This window comes from Manis javanica, chromosome 7 (genome assembly GCF_040802235.1).
Source record: "Manis javanica isolate MJ-LG chromosome 7, MJ_LKY, whole genome shotgun sequence".
NCBI lineage: Eukaryota > Metazoa > Chordata > Mammalia > Pholidota > Manidae > Manis > Manis javanica.
In genome coordinates, this window is record NC_133162.1 from 29,944,961 (window position 1) to 29,961,092 (window position 16,132).

At 47.6% G+C, this 16,132-nt stretch overlaps 1 protein-coding gene across 8 annotated transcripts in view; it reads right to left on the reverse strand.

Moving 5' to 3' along the window:
* The window catches only part of ZFYVE27 (zinc finger FYVE-type containing 27), a 108,119-nt gene that overhangs the window by 46,289 nt on the left and 45,698 nt on the right, over positions 1-16,132 (reverse strand). The window lies entirely within an intron of this gene.

Here is a 16,132-nt window from a genome sequence, read left to right on the forward strand (position 1 = left end):
TGGAGATAATGTTTGTCATTTTAAGTTTGCTGTTTATAAGTTACAAAAATATAACTAATACACTTTATAATCCACCCCCTGGACCAGCAATTGCCCAAATCTCCACCACAGCAGTGGTCACACAGAATCTGCACTGAAAGAGGGCCCAGGCCTTGTGGAGCTGACCATGAAAGAAAGAATAACAACTAATATTTACTAAGCCCTTACCATCTGCCAGGCATGGAGCTGAGCACTTTACATTTGTCTTCCTAACAAACATACCAAGAGGGAAATGCTATTATCCTCATTGCACAGATGGGGAAACTAACGCGCCGAAAGGTTGTATAATCCACGAAGATCTCACCACAGGGCAGGAGCAGGGCTGGTATTTTAATCGGATTCCAATTCCTGCTCCCAGGTGCTTAACCAGAGTACTGCATGGCCCCCTGAAAGGTACAGTGGCTCAAGGGCCCATTCCCTGTTCCTATCCCATCCTAGCCTCACTACCACCACCACCACCCTCTTGCTCTCTCCTGTGAGGGTGACCAACACATGATCTGGGACAAATCCCACCCGGTCTATTGCCCCTTAGCCAAGGTAGTGTCTCTGTTCCCTACTACTATCAGGTGAGCCCACCCTCACCTGCCCCAGTGCCTTTTCACTGAACACATTCACAGTGAAGGGACCTCCAAGTCACATAATCCAGTCCCCCTTCCATCCAGATACATAAACAGGTCCAGAGGGGGGCAGTGGATTATCTAAGGGCACAGAGGCAGCTGAGGGAGCAGTGAGGCTGAAAGCCAGCTCCCCTGGGTCCCCTCAATCCAGCCTGCACACTGGCTGCCTTTCCCAGCACCACCTGCCCCAGCACCCACCATAGGCCCTGCCCACCTACCCAGATACCTGGGATTGGAACCTGAAGGCCCAGCTTCCCAGCATGCTCCACTGCCCCTGGCCTGAGGGAGCCAGGAGGAGGGAGCTTATCTCCACCTGTGAGGTGTTGTCTCACCCCACCCCCACCCTCCCTGCCAGGCAGCCCTGATTAATGGGCTGGTGCTATCTTATCTCCCAGCTGCAGCAGTTAGGGATTAATGGGTGGTGGCAGGGCCCCAGGAGGACACATTCTGCCCCCCAGATCAACCTGAGAGCTCGGCAGGAGGGCAGGGAGCAGGAGGAGAGGGGACCAAAGGGGTCTGTTCTCCAGCTGCCATCTTGCTCTCCCACCTGAACTGGCTGGGTCACCACAAATGTATTAGAACATGTAGGACACAGCCTGGCACTTAATAGGGCTCAATAAATGGTAGCCATTATTGCATTCTGCTGTCATCTCTTGGAGTCCTTAGGCCCATGCCTGCCCTGAGGTTGAGCTGCCCCACTTTGCTCACCCAAATCCCCCCCCGGACAGCCCACTCCACCCTCAGGTACTGCATCTATAAAATGGGCACAGGTTTGGGGTTTGGACACAGAGTTGTAGGTCTGACATTATTTTATTGAGTGACCTGAGAGTGGGTTTACAGATTTATTTATCTGGCTGTGAGGCTTTAGCAAACCCCTCACACTCAGCCTCACGTTCCTCATCTGTAAAAGGAGTATGATAATTTCATGGCCCTCCACACAGTGTTGTCAGGATGAAACAACTTCTGGAAGCCCTATAGGGACTGTCCCATGTCATACTGGAGTGTGGACCTGGAAACCAGAGCAGGTCAGACACCAAACTCTGACTAAATGGTTCATGTTGCTGCTCACAGAACCAACCCCTCAATCCAGGCTTAGCTCTGGGACAGAAAGACTGCCTGAGTCACAGAATAGGGCCAACGAAGGGGACCAGATGTACTGCTGTGCCCGGAACGGTCCCAGGTTGCTCCACGGCCCAGGTGTGACTGTTAGTAGCACCCCCTTCCACTCTCAAGTGTCCCCCTTTGGATATCCGTTAGGTGGCCCTAGGCTGAAGGAACAAGACTCTATCCTCCCTCAGGGAGAGACTCCATCTAACCTTGAGTGAGTGGCCAGCATGGCTGAAGTCAGGCCATTAAGTCCACCAGGCCCATGCAGAGGCCCAGACTCAGAACCCCATGGCTCAGGGGACACCCACTGACCTCTTCCCTGACTGTCTCAAGAAACACGTGGTCACTAGGCAGAGGAAAGGAGAGAGCTGAAGATGAGCCAGGGGTGGGGAAGGAGAAAGCAGCAAGGAGGTGCGAGGGCAGGGGGTTTTCAGATGAATAGATGTAGAATAAGGGAAGAATGGATGAAAGAAATGAGAGGAGGAGGTAAGAAAGCAGATACAGGGGAGAGTGTATGAATGGAACAAAGGAAGGATGGAAGGGTGTTGAAAGGAAGGGATGAGGAGATGGATGGCTGGATGGATGCACAAGGGGAAGGCTGAAAGCGGATGGATGTCAGAGCCTCCCTGGCCCCGGGCTCCCATCCCTTGCACAGGGCACAGCACAGAGGGAACCTAGCAGAGGGCTTTTATTTTCAGGTTGACTCTGTGGGGCCCCAGGAAGCCAGTCTTCCCTCCTCCACCCCAAAGAAATTCCTAGGACTCCTCCCTCCCCTTCCCTCTCTGCCTCTTCCCCCTGCCCCTTCCCAAAGGGCAAAGGGCAGCACAGCCAAGGAAAGCTCTCTGCTCCCAGACCCTTTACCCCAGCCCTGTTTACTTTGCATCTGCAATTAACAGAGCCTCCTTCCCAGACCAACTAATAGTGGGGGGCCCACGGAGGGCACTGGGAGCCCCGACAGGCCAGGTTACTCACTGGTAAACAATAGGGAATTGATGGAGGCTACTCCCTAATCCTGTTTTGAGATGTCCCATCAGCCACCCCTTCCTGATTCTCAAAGAGGCACCCAAGTACCAGGTAAATCTTAGCTCAGAAAGGTTGACATGGATGGTACTAGAAAGCCCTGCCTCTAGGTGTGCAGGTCTACGTGGGTGCAGCTGGGACCCTGGATCTGCCTTCGTCTGGGCAGCTCCCAGGATCAGAGTAAAAAGATCATGTGGCTAGTGGTGAAGATCATGGGCCCTGGAAAGGAACCAGACCTAGGTTCAAAAATCCATTATTTCCCACTTAGCAGCTGTGTGACCTTGGACAAGTGAGTTAATCACTCTGAGCCTCAGTCTTCCCTTTTGTAGAACTGGGATGGAAAGACAGGCCTACGTGAAAGGCACTGCAGGATGGAATGGGTTAAATGTACCAAACACATGGCCTGTTAGTCATTTGCCACAGCTCTGGGTGCCTTTGGGGAACCTGGGCGACCTTCTCAGCCTTTTCATTCTCCAGGCTGCTTCTCCTCCCCCATGGGGTCCCCTCAGGTACCAGGGGACACTTGGAGGTTCTGTTTCCTCTGTCACCCAAAAGGACTCCAAAGGTTCCTGGTTGTCCAGTACAGTGGCCACCAGCCACATGGACTATTTAAAATTAAATTAACTAAAATAATATTATCCGGCCATTAGAAAGGACTGCAGTCCTGATACATGTTACAACATAAATATTCTAAGTGAAAGCCAGGCACAGGTCACACACTGTATGACTGCATTTGTGAAATGTCCAGAATAGACAAATCCACAGAGACAGAGAGGGGCTTGGCGGTTTCCAGGGGCTGGGGCAGGGGCAATAGGGAGAAACCACTTACTGGGAACACTGTTTCTTTGTGGGGTGATGACAATGGTCACACACTATATGACTACATTTGTGAAATGTCCAGAATAGACAAATCCACAGAGACAGAGAGGGGCTTGGTGGTTTCCAGGGGCTGGGGCAGGGGCAATAGGGAGAAACCACTTACTGGGAACACTGTTTCTTTGTGGGGTGATGACAATGTTTTAGAACTAGATAGAAGTGGTGGCCACATAACATTGTGAATCTACTCTACTATATGCCACTGAATTGCTGACTTTAAAATGGTTAATGTTATGTGAATTTCATCTCACTAAAAAAATAAAATAATTAAAACTTCAGTTCCTCAGAAGCATCAGCCACATTTCAAGTGCCCACTAGCCACATGTGGCTAGTGGCCACCAAACTGGAGAGCACAGAAACAGAACATTTCCATCTCTGCACAGTGTTTTAAACAAACTTGATCTTCAGGCAATCAAATAATAATAGTGCTAAAACCTCTTCACATACATTATCTCCTCTGACCCTCTCACCAGGATGGCATTGTTATTTTCTTTTAAGAGATGGGGAAACTGGGACCCAGAGAGAGCAGTGCAACCGCAAAGCTGCACAGGCAGTGTGGCCAGCCAGGGACTTGCACTGGAGTCCTAGGCATCAAGTCTGGGGCCCTTTCTGCCCACCTCAGAAACAAGCCCAGGAAGAAGCAACCACACTTTCTGGCTGTCTGACTGTCCTCACATATCTTGATTCTTGGTTTCCTCTCGCATCTGCTTTCTCCCAAAGGGACCCTGGCACCAATTTAAAGCAGGAAAGGGTGTGAAAGGGTTCAGTCTGGAAGGTGAAGGGTGCTTGGTTCCTGTTTGCAAAAACTGTGGGGAACAGGACTTATTGCCAAGAGATTTGGAATTTTAACAAAAATTCCAGGAAGCCAGAGGCTGGGTAATATGAGCGGAGGGAAAGAATGCACCTTTCCCTGACCCCAAGTTGCATGGCCACATAATTAGGTCAAGAGGGCACAGACCTCTTTGTCTCTCGTGGACCCTGAGCTGTCTTCACAGCCCTCCAGGGTGGGCTGGGAGGGACACACCTCCGGCTAAAAAGGCCTAAAAGTTTTCCTGGCCTTGGCACAATCTGGACTTGTGGGACAAGGGAAAGGTGTGGAATGTAGGGAGAGTCAGAGCTTTGCTCAGTTCCAGCTCCATGACTTACTGCCTGGGGGTGACCTTGAGTGACTTCCTTGACCTCTCTGAGCCTCAGTTTCCTCATCTCTAAAATGGGGGGCTGACTATACATGCCTCCTTTGATTGCTGTAAGGATGAAGCAAAATAACAGATGTGACTCCCAAACACCCTATAAAGATGAATTATTCCCACCAGGACCCCAGCAGGTCTCAACTACTGTCCTCATGAGGGTCTCTCCTTAAGCACAAACCCCTGGGAAACCTTAAGACTCAAGTCCTCATTAATAATAACACTAATAATAGCACCATGCCAGACTAACTCACTGAAGGGTGATTGTGAAATCCCACGGGGAGGGGTGACAGGCCTGTGGTAGAATGTGTGTGCTAGGCTCAGATCCACCTGGGAGAGTCCCAGCTGGGTGACCTTGGGCAGTCCCCCAGTCACCTCTGATTTCTCATCGGTAAACAGGGATGATAGTAACACCTACCTCTAGGATAATTGAGAGTTAAATGAGATGATAAAGCACCTAGCACCAGGCCTGGACAAGCGAATGTCTGCTAACATTATTAATCAGAGCCCTGAGCTGGGTGCTGGGCAAGGTGAGAGGGACATGAGCCCAAGTAACTACATCCCCAGGCAGAGGGGTCAGGCTGTATGGGGCTTCCAGAAGGACTGAGTTCTCACTTCAGCCTCAAGGAGACTCAGGAGCCTTGCAGAGTGGCTGTGACCAGCAGGCGGAGGGACAGACGAGGGCCAGCAGGCATGGGCCCCTCTGAGGCCAGCACTTCTCACCCCCAAACCACTGCATCAGAAGCAGCTGTGAGCGCTGTGGACTGAACAGGTGGCCCAGCAATCCGAATGTGTATTTTAATCAGCTTCCAAGGTGATTCTTCACAGGCAGATTTGGGAACCCCTTTCCTTTCTTGGCTGTGGGGTGTGTCCTACAACCATCCAAGTCAGCCTGCCCAGCCCCAGGTGACCCAGGAGGCCAGGAACGATTCGCAGCTACAGGAAGTTAACTCCAAATCTCATCTGCCCATTATACCTCTAACAATTAAACAAAACCAAAAAAAAAACGGGGTGGGTGCAGGGGTGAAGAGTAACAACCAGTACAGTGCAGACACGAATTCCAGCAGATGTTCAGCAGATCCGAATAGGCTCCCACCAATCAGAACAGAGGTCTGGCCGATCAGAACTGCCAGAACAGCCACCTAGGGCCCAGTCAGCTGTGTTTGGCCCTGGGGAGAGTTTACACTGGATGGAGCCTGCTGTGGGTACAGGAATGCTCTTAGCCCTGCCCCAGCCCTAACCACACTTGCCCACCCCTGCTCTATCTGCTGAGTTCCCACAGCCACATCATTTTGATGCCGGGGTTCTTGTTTGCGGAGCCGAAGAATGAGCTTCACAAACAGTCAAGGTAGGAGACCAAGGTACAGGCTTTTATTTAGAGATACAGTGAAAGGACAGAGCTCCCAGCTCACGCCAGGAGGGGACAAGAGAGTCCGTAGTGGTGCATTCGGTCTAGGGAGTTTTATAGGCAGCTGAGGATTTTTCAAGAACATGAAAAAACTTAGGGGTGTGGACTTGTTAAGTGGTCCCTGAATATTTAGAATTAACTTAACACAAGTAACTTCCTCTGATGATTTCTCCCTGAGATACCAGCATCTTGGTCTGGGAGCATATGAAACAAGGCCACCTGCTCAGCCCCCAAGGTGGGCCAAGGTATTGTTTGCTAAAGAGTAAGTTAAGAATTTCTAACGTCTTAACTTCTTGGGTATTAAAATGCAATCTCATCTTTAAGGTGGAATCCTTCCTGCCTTTTACTGTGTTGCTTATGCCTGGGCTTACTTGCTAAATTAGTTGCCCAGTTTGCAAAATCACTTCATCAGATCTGAAGGAGAAAGACAGCACATAGGCCTGGGCCTTTTAGTATGCTAAAGAGAACTTTACACGTGATTATAAACGGTTGGCATAATAAAACATGTGCTGCTCCTCTTTATCTGGGGAACATTAACTGATTTTACTGAAGAATGATTCTAGAGCTCAATGTTTAACATAGAGTTTTAGCAGGGGGGTTTCTTTGCATGTAGTTACATTGCTCTGACTGCAAATATCTCGCCCTGCCCCCTCCAGAGGCCCTCACCCTATTCTGACTACATTTATGGTCCCTGTCTCAATTTGAAAACAGGATCGCCTTACTTTAAAAACATCAATGGTGGAAAGCATTGATCTATGAGTGCATCTTGACAGGGGATCTACCAGCGTTTGGGGCAGGACAACCCTTGGTCATGCAGGGCTGGGCTGGGCACTGCAGCAATTTAGCATCCCTGGCCCCTGCCCAGTAAATGCCATTAGCAGCCCATCATCCCAATGACCGAACCAAGGCACAGGCAGGCTATCCATGCATCTGAGAAAGACTTAGAGCCAACCCTCCTCATTTTACGGATAACACAACTGAGATCTGAGGAGTCAAGCAACCAGCCCAGGGCCACAGCGCAAGGGGGCGAGCAGAGACAGGAGAGCTAAAAGCAGTGGGCTAAGTCCCGGTCTCAGACAAAACTACTCAGGGCCTCAGTTTCCCAGCAGTAGGGAGGAAGGAAGGGCCCCTTTTCTGTATAGGTGCCCATACTCTGAATCCCCAGCTGGAATAACCAGGCCCAGGTAGTTCCTACTGTGGCAAGAACCCTCAGCATCAAGCACAGAAGACCTGTTCTAGGACCAGGCAAAGAAGGTGCGACCATCTCGGAGGCCCTCAGGGCAAGTGCCCAGCAGTTCCCAGGCCAAGGCCCCAGCTCCCTCCCAGTAGAGGACAATTGCTCCATTGCTAAGGGTGGAGGAGAGGAGATTCACTGGCTTCAGCCCTGCCCAGCTCCCCCACCACCAGCACCCTCTCCTTAATGAGGCCTTTGTTTGCCTGTTCTGCCAACAACTGGCCTCCACCCCTACCACTCCTGCCCTGGGTTTCCCCTCCAGGACCTGCCCTCGAGGACCTCCCGGGGGCTCCTGACTTCCTCCCCTGCACCCAGCACAAAGGCCCCTGGAGCCTCTCTGACCTGCGTTCCCCTTGCTGGGTCACTCACTTCCCTCTCCCAGCCTCTGTTTTTTAAATTAATCAAAAATGCATGGACTGCCAATTGACTTCTGTTCAACATGAGAGAAGGAGTTCCATCCTAAGAGCTTGTAATTCCAGCCAAACTCAAAGAAATCTGCTGTTTTATTTAAGGGCAAATGAACCATTCTGTGTTGATTTGGGGAAACATGGAGAATAGTTTATGAACCTTTAGCAGCACCTTCACAGGAACCACCAGGATAGAGTATAGCCTTCAGGATAGAGTATAGCCTTCAGCTGAATCATTTTATAAACTGGGGTCCCAAGGACCCCACAGAGCCATAGCGGGACCTGAGAGAGTGGGGCCATGCACTGGCCTCCTGTAACTGCACAAAATCCTTTGAAAACTTACATTGCAGCAGTGTTAAGTATCTTCAGGTACTTCTTATTTAAACTTACCAACAAATTTTGCAAAAGAAAGTCTGTGTTTTGTAGATGGGGAAGCTGAGGTACAGGGAGATAGCTCTTATCTGAGTTCCTACAGCCCATGAGGGGTAGCAGCACAAGCCTAATACGTGCTTTGACTCAGTGTCCAGTGCTCATTCTCCTTTCCACAAAGAGGAAGCATTGGAGTACCTTTCCACCCCTGAACCAACAAATCATTCTAGTTATGATTATAAGCTATTTATGTATTATTCATTGCTGGCTACGCCCCTAGACCTTGAGTTCCCCGAGGGCAGTGGCTTCCCAGCCAGGATCAAATCTGCAGCATCCTCAGTCACTTGAGTGCCAGGTGTCTGTTCTGGCCTTAAGGCCCTCCTCCCCTGCAAGGCAGTTTGGGTCAGTGCTCAACAGATTAGAACTTCCCCCAGCCACTTCTCACATGCAGGCAGGAATCCACAAGCCACAGCAGGGGTGAATGGGTCCTGGGTTCCAGGCCTGCCTCTGCTTCTTGGCCATGTGGCTCTGGGCAAGGAACTGAACATCTCTGGGTCTCCAATCAATGGGGATAATAATGCCTCCTTCACAGTGCTACTGGGATAGTTAAATGAGATAATGTATGGGAAAGCACAGAGGGTGGGAGGGAAGTCAACATGAGCTTAGGGGGGTTGTCCACCACTCCCAGCCCCTCAGCAAGAATGGCATACTGCTCAGCCTACTCCACTAGCCCCCACAGCTTTCCCCGCAGTCAATCTATGACCCATGAATTCCAAACAAAACCTGAAAGGAAGCTAGCTCCAACCCCTGACTCCAAGGACTCCTTGTTTCAGCCACTTCCTTCCACCAAGTATTCATCCACTCATTTGGTCATTCGCTCAATGTGTATTGAGCACCTACTACGTGACTCCCATGTGCTAGGCTGAAGAAAAGGACTTGCACTTGTGGAACCCTCAGCCTACTGGGAAGCCAGGAATTGAGAAAATAAACCTACTGGTATGATGACCTGTGGGAAAGGGCTGCAAAGGAAGTGTGCCCAGCAAGGAGGCCTGGCCAAACCAGAGCCTTGGTAAGAGCTTTATGCTAAGAGCAATCAGAGTAACTGAGGGTCTTGGGCAGAGGAGTGAGGCTAGCAGGTTAGCAGTGGGAAACGATCCCTGCACTCCAGCAGAGTGGAAAACCGTGGAAGGGGAGCTCAGCCCAGAGCAGTGAGGAAGGACAACAGTGAGGAGGAAGAACAGCAAGAAAGGGAAAGTGCAGGTAGACTCAGGAGAAATTTATGAGCGAGGGGCCACAAAATTTGGTGACTGTCTCTGAAGACCATTGTCACGTCAATGTTCAAAGGCATTAACAGTTAGATTTATTGATAGCTCTTTCTGTGTATACCACTCTAAGTGATTTTTAAGTGAACTCTAATCCTCTCAATAATCCTATTAGGAATTACTGTTATTATCCTCATTTTGCAGATGAGAAAACCAGAGCACAGAGAGGCCCAAGGTCAAGTAACATTGCTTAAATGAGAGTCCAGACTCATTCCAGAGTTCATGGTCTTAACCAAAATATTTGGCTGCCTCTCTGATGTGCTTCTAGCTGAGGTTGCCCACTAGCCACAACCTCAGGGATCCCAGGGGTGCTAGGGACCTAGGGAGAAGAGGAGAGTATTACTCAGCCTTCTCTCTATCCCCAGGCCTGTCCAGAGGGTACTAGCAGTGCTTGCCCCTCCCCCACTTCCTTTTGTACTTCTGAAAGGCATTCTTAGAGCCAGACTAAGCCCCGGGTCCAAGACTAGTCTGGTCTCTGCTTTTGTTCCTGAGCCACATGAGATCCAGGACAATCAGAGAGCCTGCCTGTGTGTCTAGGCTCATATAAGGAAGGACTATGGCTCACCTCATTGGCTCCTTGGTTCAGGGACAGCGAGCCCAGCTTCAGCCCCTCTACAGCCAGGCCCCCACTGCTGCCAGGGCACTGAGATCCTGAGCAGGCCTTCCTGAGCTGCTGCCCAGAGCACAGGCTGTATAGCAGGAAGGTCGCACACAGCTGGGGGCCTCTGGGACAGATGATTTTGCAACAGACAAAGCTAAAATGATGAAAAATAAAACAGTGCTCTAGGTGTGGTAGGAAGAGCACTAGACTGGGAATCAGGAAGGCCAAGGTCTGGTTTCCTCTTATAGAAAGGAGTGGGGGGTCGGGGACACTGGCAGACAATAGCAATAGGTCCCTGCTAGCACTAGCAGTTCTCTTGATTACATAGACCATCACCCTGGGCTCAACAGCAGCTGTTATGAAGATAGCTGTCCTGGTAGGGGAACACTGAGATTGTAAAAGGCAGATAATTCCAGGAGACTCTAGACTAAGGACAAGATTTTCTCTCATTACTTTGGGCATCCCAGTCCTCTAGGGAAGCAGGCAAGCCTGTGCTGGCAGGTCCTCCTAACAGCTGGATCAAAGAGGTCCCACTTTGGGCCAAGAACAAACTCAGTTTCACTGCCATCATCACCCCAACCCCTTTTCTGTTCATTATCTCATTTGATCCTCAACATAGCCCCATGGAGAATGCAGGGCAGAGGTGTTTCTCCCCGCTTCACAGATGAGAAAACTTAAGACTCAGGGGTGGGAGGGACTTGCTGTGAAGTTAGAAACACACAACTCAGATCTTCTGAATCCAAGCTTAGTGCACTCCCCACCGCCACACACTGCCTCTCCTGGGAGCCTTGTAAGGAGGCACAAACGGGGCAGATCTCCTGGTTCATGGCTCTGTTAATGCACTGACCACAGAGCTACTATATGCCTGGCACTCTGCTGGGTGCTTACCTCATCTCTTATCTAGTAAGTCTTCACCATTACCCAGTAAATAATGCTATTAACTCCATTTTACAGAAGAAAAACTAAAGTTCAAAGACAACAGACATCTGATGAACTAGCAGAAAGAGAAATCAGGAAAACAATTCCATTCACAATTGCATCAAAAAGAATAAAATACCTAGGAATAAACCTAACTGAGGAAGTGAAAGACCTATACTCTGAAACTACAAGACACTCATGAGAGAAATTAAAGAAGATACCAATAAATGGAAACACATCCCATGCTCATGGATAGGAAGAATTAATATTGTCAAAATGGCCATCCTGCCTAAAGAAATCTACAGATTCAATGCAATCCCTATCAAAACACCAACAGCATTCTTCAACAAACTAGAGAAAATAGTTCTAAAATCTATATGGAACCACAAAAGACCCCAAATAGCCAAAGCAGTCCTGAGAAGGAGGAATAAATCCAGGGGGTGTTACGCTCCCTGACTTCAAGCTCTACTATAAAGCCACAGTAATCAAGACAATTTGGTCCTGGCACAAGAACTGACCCATAGACCAAATGGAACAGACTAGAGAGCCCAGATATAAACCCAAGCATATATGGTCAATTAATATACGATAAAGGAGCCATTGATATACAATGGGTAAATGACAGCCTCTTCAACAGCTGGTATTGGCAAAACAGAACAGCTATATGCAAGGAATGAAACTGGATTGTTGTTTAACCCCATACACAAAAGTAAACTCAAAATGGACCAAAGACCTGAATGTAAGTCATGAAACCATAAAACTCTTAGAAGAAAACATAGGCAAATATCTCTTGAATATAAACATGAGCAACTTTTTCCTGAACACATCTCCTCGGGCAAGGGAAACAAAATCAAAAATGAACAAATGGGACTACATCATGCTAAAAAGCTTCTGTACAGCAAAGGACAACATCAGCAGAACAAAAAGGCATCCTACAGTATAGGAGAATATATTTGTAAATGACATATCTGACAAGGGGTTAAAATCCAAAATACATAAAGAACTCATACTCCTCAACACCCAAAAAGCAAATAACCCTATTAAAAAATGGGCAGATGATATAAACAGACAATTCTCCAAAGAAGAAATTCAGATGGCCAACAGGCACATGAAAAGATGCTCCACATCGCTAATTATCAGGGAAATGCAAACTAAAACCACAGTGAGATATCACCTCACACCAGTTAGGATGGCCAACATAGAAAAGACTGGGAACAACAAATGCTGGCAAGGATGTGGAGAAAGGGGAACCCTCCTACACTGCTGGTTGGAATGTAAACTAGTTCAACCATTGTGGAAAGTAGTATGGAGGTTCCTCAAAAAACTCAAAATAGAAATACCATTTGACACAGGAATTCCACTCCTAGGAATTTATCCTAAGAACGCAGTTTTCCAGTCTCAAAAAGAAATATGCATCCCTATATTTATTACAGCACTATTTACAATAGCCAAGAAATGTAAGCAACCTATGTGTCCATTAGTAAATGAATGGATAAAGAAGATGTGGTACACATACACAATGGAATATTATTCAGCCATAAGGAGAAAACAAATCCTACCATTTGCAACAACATGGATGGAGCTAGAGGGTACTATACTCAGTGAAATAAGCCAGGCGGAGAAAGACAAGTACCAAATGATTTCATTCATCTGTGGAGCATAACAACAAAGAAAATACTGAAGGATTAAAACAGCAACAGACTCACAGAACCCAAGAATGGACTAACAGTTGCCAAAGGAAAAGGGTCTGGGGGGAGTGGGTGGGAAGGGAGGGAGAAGGGAATAAGGGGCATTACGATTAGCACACATAATGTAGTGGGAGTGTGGGGGGGCATGGGTAGACAGTATAGCACAGAGAAGACAAAGTAGTGACTCTATAGCATCTTACTACACTGATGGACAGTGACTGTAAAGAGGTATGTGGTGGGGACTTGATAATGGGGGAAATCTAGTAACCACAATAATGCTCATGTAATTGTATATTAATGATACCAATATTTTAAAAATTTAAGAAAAAAAGGCAATAGACATCTGTCCAAGGACACACAACTAGGAATTGCTCAGAATTCACCATCAGTCAGTCTGACTCAAAGCCCAGACTCTTCCCACTATGCTACATTGACTTTGTGTGTCTGTCTCCTGCACATGGACAGGGACTGAGACTGTCATGTGTACACCTGGACCATAGGGTCTCCAAGAATGTTGGTTCATGGAATTATTATTCCCAAGACTAAAGTAATACAAGAAACAAAGAAGGCTATTTCATATGAATAGAAATTACAATCTAACCAGAACATAGAATAATCATGAATTATGTTCCTAACAACATAACTTCAACGTATATAAAGCAGAACAGACTCAAAAGAAAAAAGAAGGAAAAATTGGCAAACTCACAAAGTAGATTTTATACACCTCAGTCAGAAATGAACAGGATAAGTAAACCAGTAGTTCCTAAACTTTTTATCAGGACCTCTCTACACTCTTAAAAATTATTAAGGTTTTTAGATTAAGTCAAAGAGCTTTTGTTAAGATGGGTTTACACCTATCAATATTTAACATGCTTAAAATTAAAACTTTTATTTAAATTTTTAATTTATTTATTGTAAGTCTCTATCACACTCTGAGCCTCAGTTTCCTTATCTGTGAGGTGGGAAGGAGCAACTCTGCACTACATTCTCCAAGGGGCTATCTTAAGGATCAATGAGATAAATAAATCATTAGAGGACCAAATGAGATCATGATTTAATAATGAGATAATTTATTAATCCATATAAAATAACAAAAATAAACCTATTATATGTTAACATAAATGACATTTTTGTGAATAGCATTGCTTTACATTTTTGCAAATCTCTCTCGTCTCACTTAATAGAAGACAGATTCTCCTACCTCTCTGCATTCAGTCTGTTGTTACATGTTTTGGTTGAAGTATATGAATAAAATTTAGCCTCACATACAAATGTAGTTGGAAATGAGAATATTTTAATAGCCTTTTCAGATATTGTGGATATTCTTCTTTGAACCACCAAAAAATTGACATGTAGTAGTTCTTTAAATGTTAGTTGTGATGTAGTACCTGAATCCATATCAATAAACTTTTCTTACTCTGTTTCCTTAAAATCCATTGATCTATCTTGTACTTTGAGTGGACCTTCATGTTATGTACAATTTGACCTTATGCACTCCCTGAAAGGAACTTGGGGACCCTCAGGGCAACCCTGACCACATTTGGATGCCTACCGAAGTAGGCCATAAAAAGTAGAAACAAAAAGGATTTCATAACATAATTAACCAGTTTGATCTAAGAGGTCCCCATATAGAACTTTGCTCACAACAGACCACAAAGACACATTCTTTTCGACAAACGGCCCCTCCAGCAGCTGGGGGAAATGTGTGCCTAGAACAGACTGCAGACACTCTAAGATGGACAGACGCCCAGACACTCAGCATGCCAGGTGTTCTACCAGCTGCATAGGTCCAGCCTCATCAGAAAGGCATACCACATCAGGGTGCAGCCTTATCCCTTCTCTGGCACAGAGCCAGGGTAACCAACTGACCTGGCCACAGAGAGAGAGCATTCCTGAACAAATGCCCCCTGGGGCAGCCCCCATCTGAGCTCCATTCATGTGAACAGAGTTCCTCTATGATTTCATCATGGAACCTATGTCAGGGAGCCTCAGGGGACCCAAGATAGAGTTGCCAGGTAAAGACTGCCCATCTTTCTCTTCCAGAAGGCTTCCAGGTTGGCCCTCTTGCCCTTTGAGCCCCTGGAACTGCCAGGTACAGACTCACCAGGCTCCGGACCATGTGTAGTTCTTATTTAACCAGCAGCAGGAACAATGCCTCACTCTATCCAGGCAAGCACTGTCATCAAGAACACAGGCAACCAGCTGCCCAGAGAGCCAGCACATTGTACACCACCTGGGGAGCTCCAACACCCTGACCAGCGCCCAAGGCCACACCTCCCAGGAAAGCAGAAGCCCTGCCACGCCCGGATAGGAGTCAGGGGAGGGGTAAGCAGGAGCATATAGGGCAGAACTGCTGCTCAGAGTTACAAATCAGAGCCTGAGCCAAGGTGTCAGGTGGAGCTTTCAGAACACATACCACGTTTTCTCTGAAGTCACACACCCCTTGGAAGATCGAATATTCTTAGGTGCCTATCATGTACCAGCACTGTTCTGGGACTTTCTTTCCATGCATCATTTGGTATGCCCCTCACAAAAACAACTGCTGAGGTGGTTCCATTTTACAAGCAAGGAAATGGAGGGTCAGAATGGCTAAGTACTTGCCCAACATCGTTCAGCATGTATGCACTTGGATTTGAACCTGGCTCGGTCTGTCTGCAGAATTCAGGCTCTTGCACCATTACTATACTACACTACACTCCCTGGCCCTGCAGGAAACTTCCAAGCACAGAGAGGTGCTGGGGATGACCACCCTGGCTCCTTTTCCTATCAGCTATTTGACCAAGGGCCTGTTCCTTCACCTCTCAGCCCCCCGCGGTCATCATGCCTGCAGACCCAGAATCCACACTTCTGGGTTGTATCTGGGCTCTGACTCTCTGGCTCAAACTACCAGGGTTTGAATCCTGACACCAATCCTTACTTAATTTCTCTTTCAGTACCTTTAACTGTAAAGTGGGAATACCTACCCACCTTACAGCACTATAGGAGAATCAAATGAGGTAATTTACCCAATGTGCATAGAAGAGACTTTACACACAGTAAGCACCCAATAAATACTAGCTAATAGGGTTATAAAGTGCTGTGCAGTGTCCATAGCACTCAGTGGTTATGATTATCGTCACCCCCACTAGGCTATGATGTCCCTGGAGGTGGGTTCTGGGTCATATCCATCTCTGGTTCCCCAGCAGCCAGACCGGTACCCGACCATGACGGACTCGATAAATATTTGAGGGTTGCGGAGTGAGAAGACCTGTTCGCCTGGACCTGGAAGGTGTGGTCAGCTGGGAGCCTCCTGGTGGGAGAAGGGAGAACCGAGGTGTCAGGGAAGAGAAAACAGAGCGG